We start from the raw sequence: 10988 nt of genomic DNA, 5'->3' as shown, positions 1-10988 counted from the left end.
TATATATATATATATAGTACTAAAACCATATCCATAGATTTTGGAAGCGGCATGTCTTTCAATCTTTTGAAACAGCATTTATTGTCTAAGGGTGGTGAAAGAAGTTTTCTGCATTCCATAACAACAATCTGCAGACTGACGTCTCGGGTATTAGAACCAAAAGGCCTTGCTTTATAGAACTATAAATACTCATTCAGTATTACAATGCCTTGCTTCCATGAAATAAGTCAAATGTTTCCCGTTAGGTACTTCTAGAAAGCCCGGTCAATTAGTCATCGATGGTGTCCTCAGGTAGAACTACCCTGCTAATAGACTATGTTCACTGAAGCGTAAAACCAAAGTTAACCAAATGCTTCTATTTCTAAAAATTCTAGTGCCAGGTATAAAGTTCTGCACTTTGGCGGCAGGAAATATTTAAAATGTGTTTTCCATATTATACCCTTCCTGGAAAAAATAGATTTTTAGTTAGTATTGTTTGCCTCCCCTCTACGAGGATGCTACACTATGCCTTTGCGTTGCGAGTTCAATAGTTGACAAAACACATTCAGTCGACATGGAATTGGTCAAGGAAATCGTAACGCTCCGCAATACTACATTATACCATATTGACGATGGATTTTTCTATCGGGTGACCTCCAGCGACCAATCCTTGGGTCTACTCGCCCTTCAAAGCCATAAGCTAATAAGGATAATAATAAAATTGAAATTTGTATTTATATTTTTTGTGTAATCAATCCCCATGATAATTTATTGATCTTTATTATTCATCATCTTACTAATAATTAATCTTTCTTTTAATATTTTACTAGGATTATTAGGCCAGTAGGCCTACACACATGATTTTTCTTCGAGCACTAATTGATTCTTGACAACAAAATATCTTTATAATAGATGGCTGTATGTTTCCTACTTAGTTAAGAAGAATCATTTATCAAAGAAATATGAAATTTAAGAAGCAATTAAGTAGATTACTACTGCTTTTCAATACTACATAATTTGCAAATGATATTTAATTTTATCAATTAATATTATTATTTTACCGTTGATACGATAATGATGTAACATGGTATCTTTAGTATATGTATATTGTCACGTGGTATTTTAGCACCACAAAATATTTTTGAAATGAACTATTGAACTTTAATAGAATTATAAAATGGAAAAGAAAGATAACCTAGTCAAAGAACCACTCAAGTAAAATCGAATGTTGTTAGTGATAAAAGAGTGATCGAATTATCTAAAATGATAAGAAAAAACATGCATAATTGTGATTCAACAACTAATGAGGATCCATTGGCAGAATTAAAATACATTAAATGTGGGAAGATGAGAGATTGAACCAATAATAATTTAATGTTTCTAGGGAGGATATCGTGCATTTTCTTCAATGCATGCATGGCTGAGAATACCTTTTTACAAGTTTTGTTCACTTGTTCTGACCAGTCAAGAGTATTATTCATAATAATGCCTAAATTTTTAACTGAGCTACAGTAAGGAATGTCATTACCGTCTACACTAATTTTGTGAATCGATTCAAGGTCAATATTGTTTATAAGACGAGAATATCCAATTATAATGGGTTGTGTTTTGATGGGATTAAGCTTAAGGCCATTTTTCTTTGTCCATTCCACTATCGAATTGATATCCTGATTCATTATTCCAACTGTTTCATTAATTTTTGTTATGGGACAGCTTAAATAGATTTGAAGGTCGTCTGCATAAGTATGGAAACTGGAGAATTTGATAATGGAAGAAAGGTCATTAGCATACAAAGTGAAGAGGAGAGGGCCTAAAATTGAACCTTGTGGTACTCCATGCATAACGTTTTTCCAAGTTGACTTTTTGTCACCGACAGATACACATTGTTTCCTACCTAATAGATAGGATTTAAACCAAACTAACGAGTTGTGACTGAAACCAAGAATAGCCAACTTATTCAGAAGGACTGTATGATCAACAGTATCGAATGCTTTAGAAAAATCAAATAGGGTGAGGATGGTGCATTTTCTTTGGTCCATAGCTAACCTTATATCATCAGTGACACGAAGCAGAGCTGTCTCAGTTGAATGGAATTTTCTAAAGCCTGATTGAAAGTTATGAAGCTTACTATTGTTGTCTAGAAATTTTACAACTTGAGCATGAATGAGTCTTTCTAGCACTTTGGACAATGCAGGTAAAATACTGATTGGTCTAAAATCCTCAACTTTATTGGGTGATGGAACTTTATTTAGAGGGCGAACCAGAGCAAACTTCCAGTTTTCAGGGAAAATGCCTTCTTCAAGTGACTTGTTGAAAATGTATGTAATGGTTGGTAAAACAGCAAATAACATCTTCTTGATAAATTTAATAGGAATTTTGTCTACACCCGTAGCATTACTATGAATACGTTGAATTGCTCTGAAAGTGTCTTCTTCTGAGATTGGATGGAAATGAAATTGATCAGTGATTGGTAAATCTAAGTTTGTAACCTGCTCTTCAAGATCATCTATATGATTAGCAATGACAACTTCGTCGCGTTGGTTAGAGTGTGAAACGAAATGGTCATTTATATTATTCAATGGTAAGTCAATTTGTGGATTCGATTTCTGTTTGCCAAGCCCGAATTCTTTTATTCCCTGCCAAAGTGATTTAGAGTCTTGTCTATTGTTTGTCATAAACGAATTCAAGTACCTAATCTTTGAGTTCCGTAATTCCTGTTTAACCCTATTTCTAAGGCTCCTATACTCTATCAAACTGTCCAAGTCAAATGTCTTTTTAAATTTTCTATGTGCTTTGTCTCTACGTCCCATCATCTTAAGTATGTCTTCAGTCATCCACGGTACTCGTCGTTTTCTATTAATCCTCCTTGTCACATAAGGTGCATGTTTGTCATACAAAGTCAAAGTCCAATTCTCGAAAGTCTTGACCATGTCATCAACTGAGGGTAATGCTTCAATTTGATGCCATGGAGTCTGAGCCACATCAGTCAGGAAGGCGGCTTCATCAAAGTTTTTGAAGTCTCTATAAGTGATAATTTTCTGTTCTGGCTTGGGTATCTTATGGGAAAGTACACAGTAGATCAAATCATGTCTAGAAATAGCTGGGACTGAGATTTGGCCTGCTTGAACAACCTCATTGGGATCACTAACAATGAGAAGGTCAATGAGTGTGTCTGATTCATTAGTATGATGAGTTGGATCGAGGGGTAAAATAGTCATGTTTAGGCATTGGAAAATTGTAGTCAGTTGAAAGTAGTCAAAGTTACGATTCGTCATGTTCAAGTCGGTGTTCATATCCCCCATAACTAGTATACGGTTATAACAATGCTCAAATGAAAAATGCAGGCGAGCGAAGCGAGCCTGCTGATCTCATTCTTAGACGATCCAGTCGGGGGTCCAGGGGGCGGAGCCCCCTGGCTGGACGGATATGGCGAGCGAAGCGAGCCTGACGGCTAGTAGAATTTAAAATGGAAAGAAAGAAACCTAGTCAAAGAACCACTCAAGTAAAATCGAATGTTGTTAGTGATAAAAGAGTGATCGAATTATCTAAAATGATAAGAAAAAACATGCATAATTGTGATTCAACAACTAATGAGGATCCATTGGCAGAATTAAAAATATAAGCGGCTTATTAATTATTGGCAGATCATAAAAAATAAAAGTTTGCATGTACATTTGAGGTTAGAATTATTTGTTTACATTTTTAAATGAATCAATCGATCTAGAATAAATCGATAGTTATTTGAATCAACACTAACGAATCAGCTGATTGTTCGATCAACCAGTACAAGTTGAATTATAAAGTTTACTCACAAAAGATGTATTATATACACTAAGGAAGATTTATGTGAATAAATAGGGACAACTATTATTGCTGCATAAATATTTATTACAATCTAAAGAAGTACAAAAATCAAGGGTATACAAAACTCGTAGAAAAAACTAAATATATGTGTGACATGGATAGAATTTGATTTCTTATTATATTGATTGATTCTTTTTTCGTGTTTTAGATTTAAGATTTTTTTCAGGAGAAAAGACTCTGATATTAGAATAATAATTTCCGTAGTTGGACTTTAGTGAGAAATATATAATTTAGTGAGTAAGTAGTATTTTTGCAGAGACAATAAGATTCTGCTAACTTATGTCTAAACGACTCTGGGAACCAGCAAATTCAGGGATATTTGCTAGTTCTCACGGAAGAGGCGGCTCCACGAGGCAAGGACAAGGCGGATTTTATATATATATATATATATATATATATATATATATATATATCAAAAGATTGAAAGACATGCCGCTTCCAAAATCTATGGATATAGTACTAAAACCATATCCATAGATTTTGGAAGCGCATGTCTTTCAATCTTCGAAACAGCATTTTATTGTCTAAGGGTGGTGGAAGAAGTTTTCTGCATTCCATAACAACAATCTGCAGACTGACGTCTCGGGTATTAGAGCCAAAAGGCCTTGCTTATAGAACTATAATACTCATTCAGTATTACAATGCCTTGCTTCCATGAAATAAGTCAAATGTTTCCCGTTAGGTACTTCTAGAAAGCCCGGTCAATTAGTCATCGATGGTGTCCTCAGGTAGAACTACCCTGCTAATAGACTATGTTCACTGAAGCGTAAAACCAAAGTTAACCAAATGCTTCTATTTCTAAAAATTCTAGTGCCAGGTATAAGTTCTGCACTTTGGCGGCAGGAAATATTTAAAATGTGTTTTCCATATTATACCCTTCCTGGAAAAAAAATAGATTTTTAGTTAGTATTGTTTGCCTCCCCTCTACGAGGATGCTACACTATGCCTTTGCGTTGCGAGTTCAATAGTTGACAAAACACATTCAGTCGACATGGAATGGTCAAGGAAATCGTAACGCTCCGCAATACTACATTATACCATATTGACGAGGATTTTTCTATCGGGTGACCTCCAGCGACCAATCCTTGGGTCTACTCGCCCTTCAAAGCCATAAGCTAATAAGGATAATAATAAAATTGAAATTTGTATTTATATTTTTTGTGTAATCAATCCCCATGATAATTATTGATCTTAGTATTCATCATCTTACTAATAATTAATCTTTCTTTTAATATTTTACTAGGATTATTAGGCCAGTAGGCCTACACACATGATTTTTCTTCGAGCACTAATTGATTCTTGACAACAAAATATCTTTATAATAGATGGCTGTATGTTTCCTACTTAGTTAAGAAGAATAATTTATCAAAGAAATATGAAATTTAAGAAGGAATTAAGTAGATACTACTGCTTTTCAATACTACATAATTTGCAAATGATATTTTAATTATCAATTATATTATTATTTTACCGGTTGCGATAATGATGTAACATGGTATCTTTAGTATATGTATATTGTCACGTGGTATTTTAGCACCACAAAATATTTTGAAATGAACTATTGAACTTTAATCTATATATATAAAAGCGAAATGGCACTCACTCACTGACTGACTCACTCACTCACTCACTCACTCACTCACTCACTCACTCACTCGCATAACTAAAATCTACCGACCAAAAACGTTCAAATTTGGTAGGTATGTTCAGTTGGCCCTTTAGAGGCGCACTAAGAAATCTTTGGCAATATTTTAACTCTAAAGGTTGTTCTTAAGGGTTTAAAGTTCGTCTTTAGCATGTATATTCTTCTTCTCCCAATCTCTTTATTATAATTGAAATTTCCATACCATATGTTACTATAGAACTATAATCTAGATAGAGTACCTCTTCGAAGCAGTGTTAAACTAGCAACTAAATAATGATTTTGTCAGGTTGGCATTAAGTTGAGTTGACTTTTAGGTTGGCACAAGTTGAAGATTTAAATGCATTTATCGCGGAAAAATTTATGGGCACTGCTACTTCAATCCTGGGAATATTATATTACTAGCCGTCAGGCCTCGCTTCGCTCGCCATATCCGTTTAGCCAGACGTTTAGTCTGGACCCCCGACTGGATTGTTCTAACATATGATAAAAATGCTCAAATGAAAAATGCAGGCGAGCGAAGCGAGCCTGCTGATCTCATTCTTAGACGATCCAGTCGGGGGTCCAGGGGGCGGAGCCCCCTGGCTGGACGGATATGGCGAGCGAAGCGAGCCTGACGGCTAGTAGAATTATAAAATGGAAAAGAAAGATAACCTAGTCAAAGAACCACTCAAGTAAAATCGAATGTTGTTAGTGATAAAAGAGTGATCGAATTATCTAAAATGATAAGAAAAAACATGCATAATTGTGATTCAACAACTAATGAGGATCCATTGGCAGAATTAAAAATTATAAAGCGGCTTATTTATTATTGGCAGATCATAAAAAATAAAAGTTTGCATGTACATTTGAGGTTAGAATTATTTGTTTACATTTTTAAATGAATCAATCGATCTAGAATAAATCGATAGTTATTTGAATCAACACTAACGAATCAGCTGATTGTTCGATCAACCAGTACAAGTTGAATTATAAAGTTTACTCACAAAAGATGTATTATATACACTAAGGAAGATTTATGTGAATAAATAGGGACAACTATTATTGCTGCATAAATATTTATTACAATCTAAAGAAGTACAAAAATCAAGGGTATACAAAACTCGTAGAAAAATCTGAATATATGTGTGACATGGATAGAATTTGATTTCTTATTATATTGATTGATTCTTTTTTCGTGTTTTAGATTTAAGATTTTTTTCAGGAGAAAAGACTCTGATATTAGAATAATAATTTCCGTAGTTGGACTTTAGTGAGAAAATATATAATTTAGTGAGTAAGTAGTATTTTTGCAGCGACAATAAGATTCTGCTAACTTATGTCTGAACGACTCTGGGAACCAGCAAATTCAGGGATATTTGCTAGTTCTCACGGAAGAGGCGGCTCCACGAGGCAAGGACAAGGCGGATGTCTGGTAGCCTGTAGATATTTTCACAGAGGAATACTGCAGACCTGGCAAGTACCCGCTTGCCGAATCTCGTGAGAACCGACTCTCCCAATAGCAGCAGTTAGGCCTTCTGGCACACTGACGTGGAGAGGGGGAAGTTTTCCGGACGGAAAACCTCCAGTCGTTAAACAACCGAGGTATCGAGCGGATCAAAATCCAAACCGTATTGCAAAAAGTTAAGTTATTTTTCCGGATTATGATATACTGAGTGTCCTGTGGTTTGGGATTACGTGGGAGTGATAGCTGTGGGTAAGTGCCAAAATTTCTAGCTCCTTATAAAACATTTTCACCCGGCCGAGACCCTAATTAATAAAATCATTGTTGTAGTAAATTTCTAGTTAGCAGAATCGTATTGGAAAGTAGTTTTTTGAGGGAATAATATCTGGATAAAATGTACTGCATATTTCATTCTTTAAATTTCAAGTAATTGTCATAGCCTAATAAATGAGAAATTCTTTAGGTAATACCATATTGTTGTCTATCCAGTTCCCATGACTCCTTTGAAGTAGTAATGAGATATCTTCAACCCCCATCAAGGGCGGTTACATATGTTACATGTTAGCATCGTATATCGCGATTTATTTATCAGAATAGTTTAAGACAATCACTCCATATATTTATTTCAATTTAAATTCAATTTATTTATTAAAAACACACATAACAAGACAAAAAAAAATTACAAAGAATTGGAACAAATAAAACACAATAAAATGTTACAAATAAAAAACCATGGCTTTGTTGTTGGGTGTGTTGGAAAGAGAAAAAAAAGAGAGGAAGATACCTAGCCAACTATGGTTTCCCATGTAATAGGCAGGCAAAGAAGAGAAGAGAAGTAATGAGGAAAAAGGTAAGGGAGAAATGGGGGGAAGGAAGAAAACAGAGGAATAGGTACTCAAAATAAAGGTAAGCGAGTCCACTGAAAAATGAAAAAACAATGCTGGAGCAGAAATCTCGAGTCATATATCTAAATGGAAGAAGAAATTACTGTATGTCAGTTTTTCATATCCAGTTTAATTTTTCCGCTGATCTTATTGTCCATGAGAAAGTGATTTGGAATGAGGTTTATTATTCTAGTACCTATGTAAATTAACTTCTTCTTCTTCTTCTCTGTCTCTTCCCCGCTTGCCGTCAAAGCGTTGGGGTAGCCTCGACCCATCTTCTCCACTCCCGTCGATCCGCCGCCAGTCTCCTCATCTCTGGAACACTCTTTCCCCTCTCCTCCCTATTTCCTCTATTCTGTCCTCGTACGAATACCTTGGACGGCCCACTGTTCTTTTGCCCTGTACTCTGACATTTACATACTGTTTGGCCTTTCTATCATCCCCCATCCGCTGTATATGCCCAAACCATCCAAGCTGCCTCATTTCTATCCTCTCGCTCACATCTCTCATGCCAACTTCCTCTCTTATCCTGGTGTTCGAATCCTATCTCTCCTGGTCTTTCCTACTGATTTCCTGTGACACTTCATTTCCACCGTCCTGATTTTATTCTCATGGCATGATTTAATGGGCCAGCTTTCACTCCCGTACAACATGATGGGTTCAATTACTGATCGATAGACGTGATTTTTAATTCTTTTTCTATCTCTCTTTTCCCAAAAATGCAATCCTTGATTGCATAGTAGGCCGTAGATCCCTTTCTCACCCTATTCATCACTTCCAGATCTATTTTTCCGTCCTCAGTAAACATTGTACCAAGGTATTCGTACTTCCCTACCTTTCGAGCAGTTCTTCACTCACCATAATTTGAATATTCTCTCTCCCTCCTCTTGAAACCACCATCACCTTACTTTTACTCACATTCATAATCATTCCTCTTCGTTTCAGCTCCTCAGCCCATTCTGTCACTGATTGTTGGAGTTTCTGCTGAGTATCAGCAATCAGCACTATATCGTCCGCATATAGGAGAGCTCTTGCCCCAATCGGTCGCATGTTCCAATACCCTACCATCATATTCTGGGTCCTTCTCTTGCACACCTTATGGATCTCATCCATCACTAATATGAAGAGTAGGGGACTCAGACTGTCACCCTGTTTTACCCCCATCTCCATACCAAATTCATGGGACATTCCTCCACATATTCGCACTTTCGCTCTCATTCCTACATTGACACTAATGATGGCCTTGATCAGCTTTTCAGGTACTCTCTTTCTTTTTAAGGCTTCCCATATCACCTGTCGTGGAACTGAGTCAAAAGCAGCCTTCAGGTCTAAGAAAGCTAAATAGACAGCTAAATAGACAGGCTTTCCCCTCTCTAAAAATTTTGAGCATATATTCCTCAGCGATGACACATGCTCCTGGGCCTGTCTACCCGGCCTAAACGCTGCCTGTTCCTCCTCCATCTCTTGCTCTACAACTTTGCGCAAACGTTTCTCCAGAATACCCGTGTATACTTTCATGCTCACTTGAGAGAGGCAAACCGCTCTATAATTTTCACAGTCTGTGGTGGGGCCCTTCTTGTGGATAGGGATGATAATATTCTTGGTCCATTGACTGGGAACTCTTTCTTGATGCCATATCAAGTTGATCAAACTTGTCATCTTCTCTATCAAGAGATCTCCTCCCCATTTTATTAGCTCTGGCACAATCCCATCCTCTCCCGCAGCCCTTCCTGTCCTCAGCCTTTTTATTGATTCTTCCACTTCATTTGTAGTGATCTCATTGGTTATGCCATCTATCAATTCATCCATCATTTGCTGATGCTCATCTTGGTCAAACCCTGTTTCATTCTCATTTCTTTGGAACTTATTTTCGTAGTACCTTCTCCATCTCTCCATCACTTCCTCCAACTGTGACACCAACCTTCCATTTTCATCCACTATTGATCTAGTCTGCTTTTATATTATTTTAGTACCTATGTAAATTAACTGCCTCCTTATACATTCAATATTAGTGTTATAGGTTACATATTTGTTAGCAGTGGCCCTTAGATTATAATAATTAAGTGTAGAGTTTATTGTGAGAGGAAAATCGGATCCATATTTTATTAAGTACTCAATTACGGTTTTTATGTATAATTGACGTATAGTCATGACCTCAAAATCACTAAAAACCATATCCGTTGGATAGAGCCTGGGTTTGCTTAATATAGTTTTAATTATCAGTTTTTGTGCTACAAATAATTCAGCAATATGACAGTTGAAACAGCCTCCCCAAACAACTATGCCATACTGCAGAATTGACTTGACTAGAGCATGATACATCATTTTCAGGTGGTTCTTATTGAGAATTCTGTTAACTTGGTAAAATTTAAAAGATCTAATTTTTCTACATAATTATGTATTTAATATGAACATCCCATTTAAGGTTTTCATCAATTATGATTCCCAAGTACTTAGTATTATTGACTTTTTTAATGGTGGGACAATCACCCAAGTTTAAATTGCACTGAGAATGGAGTCTCAAATCTTGATTCTCGTTGGGCTGTCCTACTCTATTTGCAGAGAAAGTTATGTAATTCGTTTTTTCAATATTTAAACTCAAGGTATTCTTATCTAACCACTTCTTGATTAAAAGCATATTATTTTCAGCTATGGTATGAACTTCATTCCATGAATTACCGTGAAAAATAGCTGCAGTATCATCTGCAAAGGATATCACAGTTGAGTTTAGAAGTCTTAAATTTAAAAAGTCATTTACATAGAGTATGAAAAGGATGGGAGAAAGTACAGTACCTTGAGGAAGACCATAAGAAGTTAAGTTAGTTACACTAGATTGATCATTTATGGTTAGGGACTGGGTTCTATTACTCAGATAGCTTTTGAACAATTTAAGCGAGACTCCTCTGAAACCATAGGACTCCAGTTTATTGAACAAAGTATTATGAGGTATTGTATCAAAAGCTTTGCGTATATCCAGGAAGACTGCAATAGTTTTCTTATTGGAGTTTATTTTATCAGATAAAGTATTGACGAATTTTATTAGAGCGTCAGATGTACTTTTACCATTTTGGAAACCGAATTGGTTCTTGTTGATTATTTTGTTAAGATTCAAGAAAGAAACAACTCTTGACTTTATTAGTTTCTCCATTATTTTAGCAAGTTTGCTGATAAGACT

Source organism: Nilaparvata lugens, chromosome 4 (genome assembly GCF_014356525.2).
Source record: "Nilaparvata lugens isolate BPH chromosome 4, ASM1435652v1, whole genome shotgun sequence".
Lineage (NCBI taxonomy): Eukaryota > Metazoa > Arthropoda > Insecta > Hemiptera > Delphacidae > Nilaparvata > Nilaparvata lugens.
This window is presented reverse-complemented; position numbering follows the sequence as displayed.